Raw genomic sequence first — 19,161 nt, forward strand, 5'->3', positions numbered from 1 at the left:
TTTTCTAGTTTGTTCAGGTGGAAGCTTAGATCTTTGGTTTCATTTTCCATCTTTTCGAACAAAACTATTAAAGCTAAAAATATCCCTCGGTGGATGGTGTTAGCTACGTCTCACAAATTTTGATAGGCTGAATTACATTATCATTCAGTTCAAATTCTTTCTAATTTTCCCTGTAACGTCTGTTTGGCCGGATGAATATTTAGAAATATGTTGTTTAATTCCCAAGTATGGGAAGTTATTCTGGCCCTCTCATTTTTATTGCTTCTTTTGTATTAGTTTCAGGTGTACAAAACAATGCAATACTTAGACATTTACACCCCTCACAATCTACATCCCTCCCCCACTCTATTAGCCCTCTGACATCGTATGTAGCTGTTACAATTCCATTGACTCTATTCCCTATGCTGGACTCCACATCCTCTGACTATATACTATATATTAAATTATAGTTGACATTCAATATTATTCAGCTTCAGCTTCAGGTGTACAGCTTTGTAATTTAAATTCACTGGATCAAAGAATACCCTTTACATGATTTCAGTCTTTTATAACTCATTAAGACATTTTTGTGGCCCACGAGATGGTCTGTTCTGGTAAAAGTACCATATGCAAGTTTAATGAAATTATTGATACGGCTAGGTTGGGTCCATCTTTTTGGGGGTGTTGTTTTCTACTTGTTCCCTCTGCTTCTTGTTTCCCCCTTTCTTGTTTCCTGACTTTCATTTTGTTGTTGAAATATTTTTAGAGTTTTAATTTCCCTATTTGTAGCTGTATTTCTTTGCATTTTTTTAGTAGTTGCCCTAGGGATTATAATATATACTCTTACCTTTTCGCAGTCTACAAAGAGTTAATAATGTACCGTTTGTCATTAAATATAGAAGCCTGTCACTTTTCAGGTCCATATCCAGGCACACACCACCATAATTATGTGCATTACATCAACATACTTTACGTATTCTACAAGACAATGCGATAATTATTACTTATGACAGTATAGGGTTTATAAAGAGATCAAGAAGAAAAACTCAAAAAGAAAAAATGTTTTTTGCATTTACCCACTATTAACCATTTCTGACGCTTTTTATTCTTTATCAAAGACCTGAGTTTCCATCGGATATCATTTTCCCAGTTGGTGAAGAACTTTCTTTAGGATTTCTGGTTGTATGGATCTATCGGCAACCAATTCTTTCACCTTGGTTTTATCTGAAAATGTCTTCAATTAACCTTCATTCTTGAAGGACGCATTCTCTTAACAGAGATTTCTAGGTTGACAGTTTTAGTTTTTCCTTTCGGCATTTTGAAATTTTTTTTTTTGACATTTTTTTCTACTCTCTTCTGGTCACCATGGTTTCTGATGAGAAGTCAGCTATTAATTGAATTGCTATTTCCTTGCCTGTTATTCCCATGCATTTTTCTTTTGCTGCTTTCAAGATTTACTTGCTGTCTTTGGTTTCCAACAGTTTGGCTACGCAGACTTTATACTGGGATTCTCTGTGTTTATTTTATTTGATGCTTCCTGGCATCTTGTAGTTGCCAGTTTATGTCTCCATCAAATCTTTAGCTATGAATTTGCCAAATGTATTTTCTACTTCTCTATCCATCACCTCTCCTGGGAGTCCAAGTGCACATTCGTTAAATTAACCGTGCTGGTTGTGTTATTAAATTGCCTCTTTCACAGCTACTTGTTTTTATGTGCTTGACCTTCGCATCAAGTAAGAACCTGATGTTGACATTTTGAAATCAAAGACAAATCAAGAACGTAATGTTAAAATCCATCATGATGGATTGATTAGTTCTCTCCTGTGGATCCCCTACATTTTGTTTTACATATTTTGACTATTTTACTAGATAAATGCAAGTTCAGAATTTTCAGTATCTTCCTGGCGATTTGCAATTTGTATTATTTAACTACATTTTGCTGTTTAAAAAATGATTTCTGGTTTGTAGCCTAGGTAAGATACAGCTGGTATTTCTCATGTGACAATTCCAGGGGATACTAATATACGTAGTACATACATGTGCTTAGTTACAGCAACGCCTGGCTCCGGGACATGTTGGCTGCTCCCGTTGTCACAGCGGAAGATGTGGAGTCATCTCCGTCTCCTTTCTGTCTCTCATCTTCAGTATCCCACCCCTCGCCTCCGGAAGCCTTCAGGAACCATGTCCTACTGCTCATTTCCTGTATCCTGTCCTGACGTTCTCCATGGACTACAATGGGACTCTCTCCCTTAGTTCCATTCTCTATGCAAACAAGCCCACACTTCTTTTTAAAAAACTTTTTTGTTTTTTCTTTTTCTGGCTCCTTTGGCAGAGATTACTTTGGCCAAACTCCTTCGTCTGACACTCAAGCTCCTTTGTGTTCCCCTGGGTCGGTCTTCCCTTTTAATTTGCTGTCCCCTCCCCCTCCATTAAGCATCCTGAACACACTGCCGTGTATTTTACAACTCCCAGCTCGCTGTAGCACTCTTCCCCACTCTCGCCAGGTAACAGCTGTCTGGGCTCAGCAGAAAGGTCTCTGCCTTGTGACGTTCCCACGTCCCACCAGGCAGAATGAAGCCCTCTCTGCTCGTGCCCCACACTCTATGCACCTGTTTCACGCTCATTGCAGCATCACAGCACATTAGCTATCTGTCTGTGAACACTCTGCTTCCCCCACTCGAGTGCCTGCCTGTCAAGGGAAGAGGCCACCCCTTGCTGATTTTCTATCTCTAACGTCATGACTGATATGGAATGAGGTGCTAAAAGTAATGCTGGATGCATTTAATGAACTAATACTATCACGAGTCTGAGTCACCAATGATCCAACGTCCACGGGGAACACAAAGCAGAGCCATGGTGGAAGCGGGGCTGCCCCGGGCGGAGGGGGGCATATCAAAGGTGAAGCAAGAGGACGCAGGGCTGGAGGTGGTGGTTTTCTCAAATCATAGCTTCAGTGCCTCTTCATGAGTCTGTGGCAGCTACTTTGTCCCCCGTCACTGACACACAATAAGGTGCGAAAAGGGGAGTGCCAAGGCCATGTGAAGGCTGTGAAGATGGAGGGATAAAATGGAAGTCATGCTCAGTGGGATTCTAGGAAATACCGAGTCTGAGGGGCTTAAGGAAAGAGTTCCTAAAGAAAATCTTGATAGCACCACCCACTGCTAGTTATTTTTCATATGCCAAATATCCCATACTCTGCATTTAAAATCTGTCATTCATTTCATTGTTCTGTGTACTTTAGTAATCCTTCAAAACTGAAAATACTTAAAAAATAGAAATGAGTTGCACTGGTAGCTAGCACAAGAAAAATGTTTACTTTTCATTTTATTTTGTTTCTGTAAACTGTGATATAAAAATATATAGCAAGGTGACAAATTATTTTTTTTACTCTTCCCGAAATAAGATAAAATTCCAGTCATTTACCGTGAGTGTCATATATCATCTGAATCTACGTGGGACTTATTTTTGCTCGACAATAATGCATTTTGTAGAAAGCTTTCAAAGGTCTCTCCCATGATGGAAATTTTAAAAATGCGGTGGCATTTTATGGTACTATAGATTTCTTAACAATTGAGATAATTTAGTTCTGGTTGGTTTTGAAGAGTTTATTAGTCCTTGATTATATAAATTATCACAAAGGATCTTTGCATATGAATAGATTTTAATATTTGAAACAAACAGTGCACATAATAAATGGAGTAAATTTGATTTTTCTCATGATTATCTCCTTTTAATTTTAAATTACTGCTAATGGAAACAACGTCCCATTATTGCTTCTTTTCTTTTCTTCTCAGATATAATTTACTTGTATTCATGTATGTCCTGATAACACCCAGCACACACTACAGTTCCTAAAACCGTCAACATCCATAGATGGTCATAAGATACGAAACCTGATTTGTAATCCCTACCATCCACACTGTCGTCTAGAAACACCATTTTGCACCAAAGGAAATCAGGGTCCCTTCTGTCATTGGCTGGTTCCAGGTCTGGGGCCAGAACTGTATCTGATACCAAGAAAGGTGTCACGGTCTGTCAGGACCACGTCAAAATGACTCAGAAACCAAGTAGCAGAGGCTCCCACTGACCAAGATGGGACATTTACAGCATCAACAAGAATAACTGCAGTGGATTAGAGCTCATTAACTAGGTATAAATTCATGAACTTAAAACGATACTCACGTTTTAAGCTCATGAATTTATGAAGGAACAACTCATTAAATTGGTCATCACTGGAGGATGCTTGTAAGTCAACATATTACTTAAAAATTGGTAAAGGAAAAGGAAAGCATCAATTCCCCTTCTTTCCTGCGCAAACTGTATCACTGGGGGGATGTTTCATCTTAGAGAACCAGTCAGGGCGTGAAAGGGTTGCTGGAGTTAGCATGTCCCCTTCCCGCAGCTCCTAGTGAGTCAAAGCGTCCATCACCAAGGACTGCCACCCTACACGACGAGAGAGAGTGGGCATTAACGCCTCCTCAAGGAGGAAAGTGATTTGGTTCTAACCCCGCGGCAGCGTTTCCTTAGCCATGTTACCTTATCTCTCAGCCTCTTATTTCAATACGGAAATGCCTTATTTTTCTGAAAGGTAACTGTGCTCATTCACTGATATCAGCCATAAAGAGACATTTTGAAAGTGAGAGAAAAAGAAGGAAGAAGTTGCATAAATAGGTATAAGATGCTACCTCCACCAGTAGCGCTCAGACCTCTGAAGAGGAGAAATGGTTTGGTCTTTCTACCACATATTCACCTACTATTTTATTTGTAAGGGAAGGAAACGTGACGGATCACATTCTCAGAGAACTCTGGGTGGGATCTGTGAAAAAGCTTGCCTCTGCACCACTCTCATCCTTCTGACTTAAAAGTAAACAAAATAACTCAAAAAGCAGCAGGCAGCCTGCTATACAGAATGAAGACAGTCATTTGAGGAAACAATGCTGTCTGTTCCCTGGGGTGGGAAATCAGAGCATCGACGATTGGAGGATCTTTCCTCGCCCAGGGTAGAAGGCAGGCGCCCCTTGGAGGACTCCTCACCCCTCAGACCTGTCAAGCCTCTGAGCGCGGGGTTAAGTCATGGACACTAGGCAGCGAGAGCTGTTGCTTTCAGAGCGGATTTGGTGCGTGTAAGAAACAGGGGATGACAGAGGCATATCTGTGCCGTGGTGTGTGGCTGCCTGGTTTGGCCGTGTGGGAAGAGCCTGAAGCCTCGTTCGGTGGCACAGCCCACCACAGTGCCCCCACCTGCCCAGACCCCTCCTCCAGGTGAGTACCTAGAAGTCTGCCCGACGCATCATTCTCCTACATCCGCTTCTGTCTCAGGACTGGCGCTGACTCCAGAGCTCTGGCTCTGACCTGTGGAGACTTTGCTGGGATTATTAGAGCGAGTCCAGTCGACGCAGAAAAAGGCTGTCTTCCCCTACCTTCAACTCCAGGGAATTACAATGTCAATTTCCTCCCTTAAACAATCTCTTTCTACCTTATTTATTCTACAGAACAGAATGACATCAGCCAGATCAACATTAGTAACTCTCCTGTGGGTGTGTACACACACTCACACACACACACGTAAACACACACAAACATATACATACACACACACACACACTCATACACACTCACACCCTACCTGACTAGGGCCAATGAATCTGATTTGATGAACAACGAACTACCCTTCCAAACTCTGTTCTTGGTTTGTGTTACTGTCCTTTGAAGGGAGAAACCATGTTATGGTACATTTTGATGTGTTTTCATGTAGCCAACACATAATGGATATTTCAAAAGAAGAAAAACATTAAAATTGTGATAAAGACTGAAAGCATGACGGTGAAAGTGGAAAATGAGGTGTGACATTTTGGTGCGGTGGAATAGCCAAAGGCATACTGTCACCACAACAAACACCGAGTGCTGAAACAAACCGCACCAAGGTGATATCCGAGCCCGTGGCCTTCTGGCAATGACACAAAAAGTTTCCGGACTTTGCAAGTTCGCAAGTATGACAGGTTGAGTTCTACTTAGGTTTCTATTCTGTTTTCTACCTAGTTAAACCAGTAGCAACTAAATATTTCTTTTTTTAAAGATTCTTATAGCAAATAAATATTTCACCTGTAGTGTTGAATTTTATGCATCTTACATTTCTCATAACACTGCTGGTCTTAACCATTGTTCCATGTACTAAGTCAAAGCGCAGGGTCTTATGAAGTGACAAATAAGGGTCCTTCCCTACACAGATTTGCCTGCATGCTTCTCTCTCCTCCAGGAACCAGCCACAGCGTTCACGGCCCATGGTGACGACAGCCCACGCTTTCCTGAATCAGTTCACGTGGTGCATTTCGCCGGGGAGAGCTTGAACGCCGCCACAGCCTCCCTTGCTCGGCGTCGTTTTTCTCGTTCACGTAGCACAGTGCTCTCAGTGCTGTCTCAGGATGATAAGCACGGTCTTAGGTCACGTCTTTTGGGCTCCGCACGTCTTGGCGCGTTTTCATGCTTCTGTCTGAACCAACAACCACCTGGTACTTTGTGCAGCTATTGAAGAACTTCTTTTGACCACCAGGAAAAGCAGGAAACAATCATCCAGGAAGCTGTGCTGTGGGGCAGGTAGTCTCACGAAGTGAAATTAAACAAAGCTGCTGCCAAAAAACTGCTTGGCCAACAACAACAACAAAATCTCTAAGACTCAGTCCAAAGTTCACTGGACTGTCGCCCGAGAACGAGAGAGTATTTGTGCAGAAAAGAGAAAAAGGAAAACGAAAAGCTAGTAGGTTCTGTGCGTACTGGGGACCGAATCTGGTGATATTCGCTGAGCACCTGGGATGCTGAGGGGACTTGCAGAGCGGGACTAGAGCTGGAAGACACTGGAGCTGCCTCCACTACTTAGCTTATTTCCTTTACTAAAAGAGACACTCAGACTCAAAGAGCTGAGGCCTATGGATGGCAGAGGACTCGCCCCCGACCGTCCTGTCGTCTTGCCTCTCACTTTCCTGGTGGATCAGGATAGCTGCAGAATGTGCAGAAAGGATAACACAGAAACCATTCAGTGAGGAAACAGAACACGTCTGCTTCTCTCGTCATCCTGCATTCCAGGGAGGGTGCCTAATCTCTGAAGTGCCACACGAGGGTCCCCCAAAGTACATTTTATGTCAGACCCTTCTAAGAAGACTTCCTAAACCAGATCATCCCTAAAGCCCCTTTTGCATAGTGCAGCAATAGATCAACACACAGAAACAACCCTATTTGAATGGAAGAAAGAGAATTATGTAGCATCTGTTGGTTAGGACATTAAGCATTGTTTTTTCTTCAGGCCTAATTTCTGAAAACATGAAGAATTCCTGAGACACATATGATTCCAAAAAGCATGAAACACAGAATTACAACATGATCCTGCGATTCCATTTCTGGTCATCTTACCCAAAAAGTTGTTGGTTCAGACAGAACCATGAAAGCAGGGACTCAAGCAGTTATGCGTACACTCGTGTTCATTACAGTGCAGTTCAAAGTTGGAAGCAATCCACGTTTCTACTGATGGATGGATGGATGGATAAAAACATCACACACACACACACACACACACACCACTGGAATATTAATTAGCCCTAAAAAGGAAGGAAATTCTGATACCTGCTACAACATGGATGAACTCTGAAGACGTTACTCCAAGTGAAAGAAGCCAGTCACCAAAGGACAAATACTGTGTGATTCCACTTATATGAGAATCTAGAGTGGTCAAATTCATAGAGACAGGAAGTAGAAGGGTGGGGGCCAGGGCCTGGAAAGAGGGGGAGGAGGGGTGCATGGTTAACGGACACAGTTTCCTTTAGGGCAGAGGATAAAATTCTGGAGATGGATGGTGGGAATGGTTACATAACAATGAGACTACACTGAATGCCTCTAAACTGTCGGTAAATAGGTTAAAATGGTAAATTTTGTATTACAGGCATTTTACAGCAATTGAAGAAAAAGTTCCTGGGACAGAAAAATGGGTTGGATGTGGAGTATGGCCAAAACAGAGGGTCTTACCAAGTGTATAGCTGTTCTTCAACCTCTTCTTGCTTTCCTCCAGACCCAAATGTACGGCTTTGGAAATCATGGGTTCTTAAAACAATTCAGCATGAAAAGAACCACGTCTGTCAATTTAAGAAAGATCCTATAGCTCTATGAAGACTCATCGTATGGCCTGTGGCCTCACAAATTGCCACTGAAGTATGTGTCCTTCTGTGTAATGAGACGGGCATCGCAACATCTACACCTGTTTCTGTCCTCCCAAAATGTATCAGCCAACAGATGAGACTGTGCAGCCAACAGCCTGCAGACCACAGGGTATTTGTACAGCGTGATGTCATCGATGCCTGACAGGAACTTGTAACTGCCAAGGGAGATGGCCTCAGCCCGCTGGGGTCTCCGTGTAACGTGAGGTTTCATTTGTAGGACACACTGGCCGGGCGCTGAGGTTCCGCTCAGCTCCCTGCCCTCATCTCTGTCACCTTCTCCGGGGGGACGCTACTGCCACAAAAGGGAGTACCTCATTGCAGTGTAAACGGGGATGAAATGGTTAATTTTAGCTTATAATTCTCTCTTCTTCACCCATGAGGAAGGCGCTTGATCAGTCAGAGCTTTAGCGATGTGACGTTATGCCTGGAAGCTACCAAGTGTGAAGGAAAAATGACTAATAGAATGACCAGTGCTTCTATCATGAAAAATAATATAATACAACCTCCCCTAAAGTACCTTGTGCGACATTCCATATCAAAGGACAAGGGGCACTGGGGCTCGCCAGGAACAGAGAACAAAAAATGTCATTTCTGTGATAGGATTATCTGAAAGCCCAAATAGACTTCATAATGCCGTTATAAAGACTCTCTCAGATTTAAAAGCTTTTTCCATTAACTGGGCAAAGTAAAACACAATTACGTTTAAAAGTGTACACAGTTTAGAAGAAAAATGTATAATGTTTATATATTGAGTACAGTGACTTTAGGAAAAAACACACCCAGCTTTCTGGCAAAGACCTCAATGACTTTTAACTTTTATCCTTAGTCACTGGACCAATTTTGTGGGTGGATTCCAGTCCCATGGAGAATCATGGACATCACCACGTGACAGTTTATGGCGAGCCTTAGTCTAGCACAAACCTAGAGGATTGCATTGTATCAATAATTTAAACGTCTTAACAAATTCTATTTGGATCATGTACGTCATGCAGACAATATTATCAAGTAACGTTTGAATCAATCAATCTCATTTGAAAACATAAAAGCTATTAAAACAACACTATAGCAGGATGCTAAGAGGTTCTCTACAAAAAGTTAGGGAAATGGAGGATTTGTATGGCCTACAGTTCAGTGACACCAGGGTATACTTTACAAGATACACTGTGTATGCATCTGTTCTAGAATTTTGCCTAATTTTACCCTTTTTGACGATGAGTGCGATACTTTTCTTTTCCCCCAGCCTTTGATCTCCTCTCTCATGGGCCATACATCCTTGTAGACTATTTACAGTGATTTTGTAATTTCCTTGACAAGTTGGGTAATGTCAGTTAGGAAGCGCATATCTGACTTCTGAACCAAATGTCAGTGATACAAACCAGGCTCCTTTACACCTGCCCTGACTTCGCAAACACATGCTCCAGCCTTTTCATTCCGCCTCCTGAGCCAGGAAGAGGTGCGTCCGAACTCGCTTTGGACCTGACTGTATTATCAAGTGCTTAGGCAGAGACAAGGATTCAGGTATAACAAGACCGGCCTCAGTTCCTGAGATTGGGGTAGAGGGACTTCATGAAGGGGGTGGTCCCCAGAGATGCCCCACGCTGGAAAGCGAGAGTCAGGCTAAGTGCTGGGCAGGGAGTGAGCAGAGATGAGCGGGCACCTGTACCCACGGGCAGCAGCTCACACAGGTGAACTGCCCTTTGCACACAAGGGTAAGAACTAACCAGACAGCAGCTCAAAGCTCTCGTCTAAGATTTGTAATCTGAGGCTCTTTCAATTGAACGGAATAGGGAAGGGCGATAATAGCTACCTTCTCCAAGATTTTAAGAACTGTCAAGAAAGAGTCACATTGATTCTGAGTTGCTTCAAAAGAAATAATTAGGCCTAAAGATAGAGACTCTTAGGGATACATTTTTGATTAATATTATAAAGAACTACCTGACAATCAGTGCAGGCTTTCAAAGTCACCGCGCTGCCCTAAGTGGGACGTTCAGACACAGCCTGGGTGAGCGCAGCCAGGGCTCATGGACAGATTTCGCCATGGTGGACGGCGACATACCATTCAACCCCTCCCCATCCTGCTTCTGCCTGCTGTCGCCACACACGATGACCAGTGTCCACAGCAGTCTTACTACAGAATGCACAGAGGGCCCTGCTAAGAACCATTCCAAAATTCCTTCACGGTCTCATTTAATCATCTCTACCAAATCTCTGAAGACTGACACATCTCTGGATGTGACAAATTCACTTTGACTTTAAAGGTACTGTGGTTTTTTTGGAACCTCTTAATTTCGTTATACTTTCTGAATATTCTCCAGTTGCACCAAGCTCATGTTTTAAAACTTCCTTGTCATTTCATAAGTACCAAGGGCCTTTAATCACTCAACCTAAAGTGCTTTTCATTATGAAGGGCATACAGTTGGTATTTAATACACTGAATGGTCATCAAAGAAAAAAGTGCCGCAGGAGATTAGATAATACATTTTGTTCACTTGAAAGCCAATTTCTGTATCTGCTGGAGACTCTGGCAAACCCCAAATGCCCCAGGCCTAGAAAAGCATGGTATAATATTTCTGGCTGCCAGAGGGAGTTTCTAGGGAAATTGTCCCCATCTTTGTTAATCAATTACTAGTAGGAAGGGAAGACGTATGAGTACACATTAATTACGCTCCAAGCTGAAAGAGCAGAAGGAAATGGTGATAATGCTTCTCCACGACCACACCAACCAGCTCCTAGGAAGGGGAGCGCTATGCTTCTTCTATCCTAAATACATGTCTTCATTTCAACAGAGAAAAGAAAAACGTTTTTCGCTTTTAGGCATTGGGGGGGAGCAGCTGTTATATGCTTTTAGCATTCTATACAGAAAAGAATAAAAGAAAAATTGCCTTTAAAGTGGTTATTTGGAGGAATTTAGCTAAATACTGAGTATCACACTAATCTGATACAGTGAATAAGAAAACAAGACAGCATGCATCTAACTATTCAAAAGATTCTTTCTCAAAGCATCAGCCATTTCAGCACTACAGGGTAAACGTGCCGATACAACTCCTTTTCAGGTAATTGTATTGTTATATGTCATAAAACACTAAAAATGTCAGAAATATGGGTTTCAATCTACTCAAACCTCACCCCCACAGAGACACATTGCTCCTAGTAGCACAGAAAATGGTAAACATCTTGATCTTCCCTGAGAATTCTTGAAAGCGCTGATGGGGAACAAGCACCTTTTCGAGTGTCATCCAATATCACATCTGTCAGAGTTGAGAAACAGGTCATTTTGAACACAAAGGAAAGATCTACATGCAAAATGCTATGGAAGGAGGAGGAGCCATTCCTAACTTAGCAGCGTAAGGACCTCTGATAATCTGCTCCTTCATGCAAGTAATGAGATTGCAAAAGTTATCAAAATCAACTTTTCCCAAACTTTGGCAATTAACCAATGGCTTCCAACAATCAGAGATGCGTTTAGTGTAATAATAATAATAATAAAAAGCCATATTCCCATAGCCTTCTCCCCAGCTCCATGGTAGCTTGGAAAACCAACAGCTTCACAATCATGGCAGCCATTAAAATCATCACTGTAGAAGCTACTGGAAGGGGGAGGGACAGTAGCTTCTTTGTAGATCTCCCAAAGCCCCGATTCTTGGAGGACTGTCATTATTTCACCTGCTTGGCAGCTTCCTGAAAACTGCACTCACACAGCTTGTCTTTATTGGATCTGACTCAGAGCTTGCTCACTGCAAAAGCCCTTTCCCTGGGGCATTTGTCAAAAACAATCTGTGACAACTGTTTAAAATAGCAGCTGCTCGAGATGATGGTAACAGTTGGAGTAAATGAAAAGTTGACCAAGATACTAAAAGCAAAAGCTAGGGAACAAGATGTCCATGAGGGCTTTGAAAAAGTTGAAATATTGCTGGGAATCTAGAAGGCACATTGGTGGGGCTATATGAATGCCCAGGAATTTGTGAGAATGCTCTCATCACTCACCTCTGGCTGACCTTGAGACTCTGAGTAAGCAGGAAAGGAAGGTTATAGCAGGGTTATAAACTAATATACACACAGAATGTGTTGGCAGAAGCTGGGAGACTTACTAGTTCAAGGAATATAAGGAAAATTCTGTCCAACCATCATAGGACCACTAAGCTAATGTAGCAGACACTTGAGTGGCCATGTATGAAAAGAATGCAGACTTTACTGAATTGGTTCAGGGAATCCATTGAACACATGAACAGCAACAGCAATAATGAACAGCACAGGACCTGGGGAGTGGGTTACCTAACTTCCAGAGCTGTCATACTATATTATTTAAAATACCAGTATTTAACAAAAATCATGAGACACATAAACAAACAGAACAGTATGGCTTCCACACAGGAAAAGTTGTGGTTAAGAAAAACTATCCCCGGGGAGATTCAGGCATTAGACATATTAGGAAAAAAGCCTTTAAGTTTGCTATTATAAATATGCTCAAAGAGCTAAAAAAAACCGCCATGTCTGAAGAATTAAAAAGAATGAGAACTACATCTCACCCAATGAAAAAGAGCAATAAAGAGATGGAAATTATTTGAAACGAACCAAATACAAATCCTGGAGTTAAAAGTACAATATCGGAAATGAAAAATTCAAGAGGGGTGCAAAAATAAAATTTGATTTGGCAGAAGAAAGGAGCAATGAACTCAATCACCTAGTTTGAGGAAAAGAAAGAAAAAAGAATGAAGAAAAATTAACAGACTTTCAGAGACCCACGTGACATCAAGTGTATCAACATAACAGGGGTCTAAAAGGAGTCGTGAGAGAGAAAAGGGCAGAAATAATATTTAAGGAAATAACGGCAAAAAATACTAGAGAAGTGAACCCTTTTCAGCTCATTCTATGAGGCTAGTATTAACCTTGATACAAAAAACAAAGACGTCACAAGAAAACTATAGACCGATATTACTTATGAATGAATATAAATGCAAAAACCCTCAACAAAATATTAGCAAACCAAATCCTGAAACCTAAACAGAATTATACACCATGACAAAGTGGAATGTATCTCAAAAATATAAGGTTAATTCAACATACTGTGTTTCCCTGCAAATAAGACCGGGTCTTATATTAATTTTTGCTCCAAAAGACGCATCAGAGCTTATATTCAGGGGATGTCCTGAAAAATCATGCTAGGGCTTATTTTCCGGGTAGGTCTTATTTTCGGGGAAACACGGTAGGAACTCAAGCAATGCAATGAAGTATTGGTCCTTTTTAAAGTTTTTTTTATTAGTTTCAGGTGCACAAAACAATAATAGTTAGATATTTACACCCCTCACAAAGTGATAATCCTTCTCCCCCAATCTACTACCCCTCTGACATCGTATACAGCTGCTACAATTCCACTGACTCTGTTCCTTAGGCTGTACTCCACCTCCTATGAAAAAAAAATATATATAAATAAATTATAGTCGACATTTATTATTATTCAGCTTCAGGTGTACACTGCAGTGGTCAGGCATCTACACTATCCATGAAGTGGTCTCCCTAGTAGACAAGTGTCCATCGGATACCCTACCAAATCTTTACAACGTCACTGATTATATTCCCCAAATTGACTTTCGTATCCCCGTGGCAATCTTGTGGTTACTGACTGTGCTCTCTAATCCCGTCACCTTCCCCCGTATCCCCACCCTTCTCCCATCTAGCAACCCTCAGTTTTTTTCCTATATCTCTGAGACGGTTCCTGATTAGTTTGTTCATTTATTCTATTCTTTAGATTCCACATATAAGTGAGATCGCAGCATTATACACAATAGCCAAGACATGGAAACAACCAAAATGCCCATCGGTAGCCGACTAGATTAAGAAACTGTGGTACATTTATACAACGGAGTATTACGCAGCCAAAATAAAGTATTGGTCCTTTTGTGTCTGGCTTATTTCACTTAGTGCAGTGTTTTCAGGATCTATCCACATTGTAGTGAAACTAGCATTTCATTCCTTTTTAAGGGCTGAATAATTCCATTATGTGTATACCACATCTTGTTTATCTCTTTTTGATGGATGAATACTTTGGTTGTTTCTGCATTTTGATGATTATGAATAATGCTGTGTGTGTACAAATATACAGAGAGTGCCAAAAAATGTACACACATTTTAAGACAGGAAAAAACTGTATTAAAATTGTAATACTCAATATATACCGACAACAAAAGTTGAAAACAAGTTATGTGTATACATTTTTTGGCACACCTGGTAGATATATATATATATATAAAATATCACAGATAAAGTGTTCCATGGAGAGACATCAATATAAACTTATATCTAGCTTACTAAGATACAGATGGAAAGAGATGGATAGATATGCACGCACACAGATTAGTGTACACACAAATATACCCTCACTCTATCAGCTGTGAAGACAGCCTTTTAGAAGCAAGCATGGCCTGGAACCAGTGAGTATAGATGTGGTTTCTCATACCATTATTCAACAGAAGAAACCAGGGCTCCTTGGAGAAATGGCTAATTCTAGGGCTGGGGCAGGGGAAATATCAGATAACTCTGTAGCATCTTGTATTAGAGAGAAAGAAAAAGGGAGAAGGAAGGAAGGAAGAAGAAAGAAAGAACAAGAGAGAAAGAAAGAAAAGAAAGAGGAAGGAGAAAGAAAGAAAAAAAGTTGGGAAGGGAGGGAGGAGAGAGGGTGAGAAAATCCCACAATGATGGAGACATGTCTAATGGTACAGGAGAGCTGAAAGAGTGCCTGATGGACCAAGCTGGACCATTTGAGGGGGGGAAAAAAAGTAGCATTGGATTATAACACAATGTTTAAAATAAATATCCATGAGTTGAGATTAATACAAATAATGACTCAATAAATAAATAAATGGTGGAGAATAGACAAATCTCCAATGCCTAAGAATTCTCAATAATTTATACAGACACTGTGCTCACAAGAAGGTAGAAATGACCTTCCACTCCTAAGGGTGGGCTGTGCACAGTGGCTCCATCCACACAGGACAGTATGGGAAGAGAGGAAAAGAGAAACTCTATATGGAGACAGCTGACAGACGTGAACTCAGCCAGGTGACCAGTGGTGACATCGAGAGCCACATGTCATGTGACAGCATGTACCCTATCATGATGCGAGCAGAATAGTGCTTCATGACTTGGTCTTCCTTCCCAAACCCGTCACACCAGTCTAATGAGGAAGCAAAATCAGAAAACTGCAACTTAGGAACGTGCTGCAAGAGACCTCACCGATATCCCTCAAAACACCGGACTCTGACCCCTATCAAGGTCATCGAAAGCAAGGAATGTCTGAGAAGTTATCACAAGAAGCGTGTAAGTAGCCAGGAAGACTGAATGTAACGTGGTAAGCTGGATGCGATCCTGCAACACAAAGGATGTCAGGAAAAAAACTAAGGAAATCTGAATTCAGGACAGATTTTAGTTAATAATGACGTGTCAGCATTGGTTGGCTAATTGTGAGAAAGGTCCCATCCGAATGTCAGATGATAATAACAGGGAATGTCAGGGTCGGAAGTCTCATAAGACTTCCCACGCTCACACGTTTCAGATGCTGCACCCAGAATGCAGTGAAAAGAACATATTCCTGGTCGGCGAGAGACATTCCTCTGGTTCTAACTCTGCAGTGACAAAACGGAACAGTTGTTCTCAGTTCAACTCAGCAAACATTTACAGCCTTTTGTTTCCCAAACTACAAAGTCACTTTCAATACGGCAACGTTGACTTCGTGGTCCCAGACACACATGACCCATGTCCCAGGTAACACACGATGGAGGATTTAAATGCACGAACTACAAGTTTCAAAACCTCATCTAGTTTTAATAGAGTTCCACAGGGAAAAAAAAAATTGATATTGTGTATTTTCCATGTGCTGCTTTGTCTTTTTAACCAAAAGCTACCTACATCTTTAAAGATAAACTTGGGTATTTTTAGGTAAGAAGGGCTATATTTAGAGGCAGTATCTAATATTCATTCTCAGAAATGTGGTATGGAGGTTTCGGGCTGTAATGATCTGTTGGACAAAAAAAGAAGGATGAGACAAGAGTAATATTTCATAAAAATTAGGTCCCATAAGTTGATCCTTTGACTTGTCTATTCCTGGCCTCATCTCTCTTCCGTATCACACCTAACTACATTAAAAAAAATAATCATGGAGGCTCTTGGCTTTGGCAGAAAGCACGGCTCTTGCTCAAATGACCATGTCACATTGCTAGTGCTTTTATAAATGAGAGGCAGCTAAATTTACACTCAAAGGAACATTATCTATTAATAAGTGAATTAACAGGTCAGTGATCAAGAAATCACACACCCAGTTAACAAGCCAGACCCCATCTGTCTCCGTGCTTATTTGCTACACATACAATGTATACATTGACAGCACAAGCATAAATCTCCTGAAATGCTGGCCTTACAATCCATTCTCCAGCTAGGCTAAAAATAGCACCTTTAACTGGGATGTTCGTGTGCCTCCCGAGCCACTGGGGGGCACTGTTTCATAAAATCCTCTGAGCCGAACCGAGGCTTTTAAAACCAAAAATAATAGCAGGTGCAGGTCGAGTGAAGACAGCTCAGAATCCATCAGCGCTGGTATGCAGGGGTCACTCAGGAAAGCTAGTATTATATTGTTCGTGTGGCTGATCCATAGGTGGGAGCAGTAGGTTTTACTCTCAGTCCGTTGGGGGTGCTGACATGTAAACTCAGCGCGTTTCCATGCACGTCTGAAAACCTCCGATTCTGTACCAGAAAACCACACATCTGTGGAATCTTTCATACCATATATGGAATATTTTCACAAAACATATGATTCTGATCTTAAACGGTGTAGCTATTAGTTTCACAGGGTTCTTGAAACGCTCCTTTATTGGGAAGGTTTTTTGTTGGAGGCGACCGGATGCTTTTAGGTGCAGCCGAACGGGCAGATCAGATTCCAAAGCCAGAGCCACCTTCTTTTACCACAGTTTACAACGGCCGAGGTCACGTTTACAAAGTGCTCTCAGACAAGTGGCCTCATCTGGCCCCAAAGAATTACCCGAGGGAAGCGTGATTTTAGGCCTATTTTCCAGATGAAGACCAAGTGACAAGAGGCCCAGGTAGCAGGAATGGAACCAAGGTGACGGCTTGGTCCGGCCTGTAGAAGATGCTCAGTGACTATTTGCCAAATAAACAAACAAACATAAGGACAAACGCACAAAAGGCTGAGCGTGTATTTATTTTGTCTACTTGACCGAGGAAATGCCACAATCAACAACGGCTGTGCCGCATCGAGAAATGTACCTTCAGCTCACCAATTCTCAATGTTCCCTGTCAGAGAAGGAACAGAAGCAGCAAAAATAAATGGAATTCTCGGGGGATCCAGAAAAACACTTGGGCAGAATAAGCCATGATCACAGCACATCGTGCTGAGCAGACAGAAACCCTGGAAGGCAAGTTCAAGTTCCTGGTCGTGAGCACTGCAGCCTCAATGGCCCTCAAACTTTAAAAGACTCTAATGAAAATGTGACCCAAGCCTGCGCCTTCACTGGCACCTTGTCCTTTTTCTGCTGCAACCCAGTTCTGATCACGTGGTTCCCAGGCTCAGAGCACCCCAAATGCTCACAGACTCTTCCCACGAAGTCCCTAGCACAGTATTTAGGGTCTTCCGCAGTCAGAGCTCCTCCAATGCATCCGATCAAAGCTTGTGCCACGTGTCCCTCCTCCACTCGGGGTCATCAGGGATAACAGCCGGTAACATGGATGACCTGCCACAGAGGTACAGTTCTTTCTTCGTCCACTCAAGCCCTTCTTTCTGTTGGGAACATTCTTCTCTCACCCTTCCCGACTTCCTCTCACGTCTTATTGAAGCTGCAGTGCAAATGTGAAACGTCTTCCTAAATCATTAGTGCAGATGTCCTCTACGCTTTGGGGAAGCTCTCGCAGTGACCCTTCTCCAGCACTCACCGTCTGCTTGTGCAAAGCCCTGGACGGATCTATCAGCTTCCTGCACTCACACCGGGGCACACGCAGTCAAGCACACACGCTAGAGAAAAGATAAGGGGTTCGTGTTGGATGTCAGGCACATACCTTTTTATAAGGCAGCTTGGCTCACTTACATAGGTCTGAGTTTATTTTCGCACTTTTTTGAAATTATCATGACTTTCAGAATGAGTCCCACCGCTGTCACGAGAGGATGGAGGTATGCGTCAAGTTCTGTGAAGTGTTCCCAGAGAACTCCTGCAGCATGTCACGCAGATAGATTGCCATTGGCATTGTTTTCGCTTTGTTTTTACTATTCCATACACTTGAAGCTTGCAGAGCCAAAGGCTCAGTACGCTCTACTTGAACAATTTCCCATCATTGGATGAAAAATCCCAGAGAAGAGAGGCTGGGAGAAGCTCCACCAGCTGCCTCCTACTGGGGGTGGTTTTCACCATGTAGGTGGTGGGTGCTCCTGGCACGTAGTGGACGGAGGCCAGGTATGGAGCTAAATATCCTGCAGGACATAGGATGGCCCTGTGCAAAGAAACACCTGGTCCAAATGCCAACAGAGTCGAGGCTGAGAAACCCTGATCTGGCAGAAGCGGGAGGGAGTCTTGGTGACATTTTGCGGGCAGTAACACTAGCCATAGATCGTCTGTCTTAGGTGTGTTGTGTGTGAGGAAAATTAATTTCTTAGTGGGTTAAGCCACTCACGGGGGTTCCCATCAAAATCAGCCCAGGTGATTCACTCTATTTTCTTTTCTTCTCTTCTGACCTCAGGGTTTTCAGACGGCTCTGCTCTGATCTATGCCAACCACGACAATCCGACTTCAGTCTTGTGTCAGCGCTGGCGTTTTCTGTAACTACGTTTAGCGCAGGCAGTTGCCTCTGACACCATTCTCTTCCATGTCTCTGTGCACACTGGTCCCGGACCACAGCGCTCCTTCCAGACGGGATCTTATCCTTTTTCTTACGCCCATGACAGAGACACAACAGTGCTCTCCCCATTGCCCCGCTGACCAGG

At 42.3% G+C, this 19,161-nt stretch overlaps 1 protein-coding gene across 1 annotated transcript in view; it reads right to left on the reverse strand.

Moving 5' to 3' along the window:
• The window catches only part of DPP6 (dipeptidyl peptidase like 6), a 426,206-nt gene that overhangs the window by 154,079 nt on the left and 252,966 nt on the right, over positions 1–19,161 (reverse strand). The gene's annotated exons all lie outside the window — the stretch shown is intronic.

The sequence above is a fragment of the Rhinolophus ferrumequinum genome, chromosome 26 (assembly GCF_004115265.2).
Source record: "Rhinolophus ferrumequinum isolate MPI-CBG mRhiFer1 chromosome 26, mRhiFer1_v1.p, whole genome shotgun sequence".
Taxonomy (NCBI): Eukaryota; Metazoa; Chordata; class Mammalia; order Chiroptera; family Rhinolophidae; genus Rhinolophus; species Rhinolophus ferrumequinum.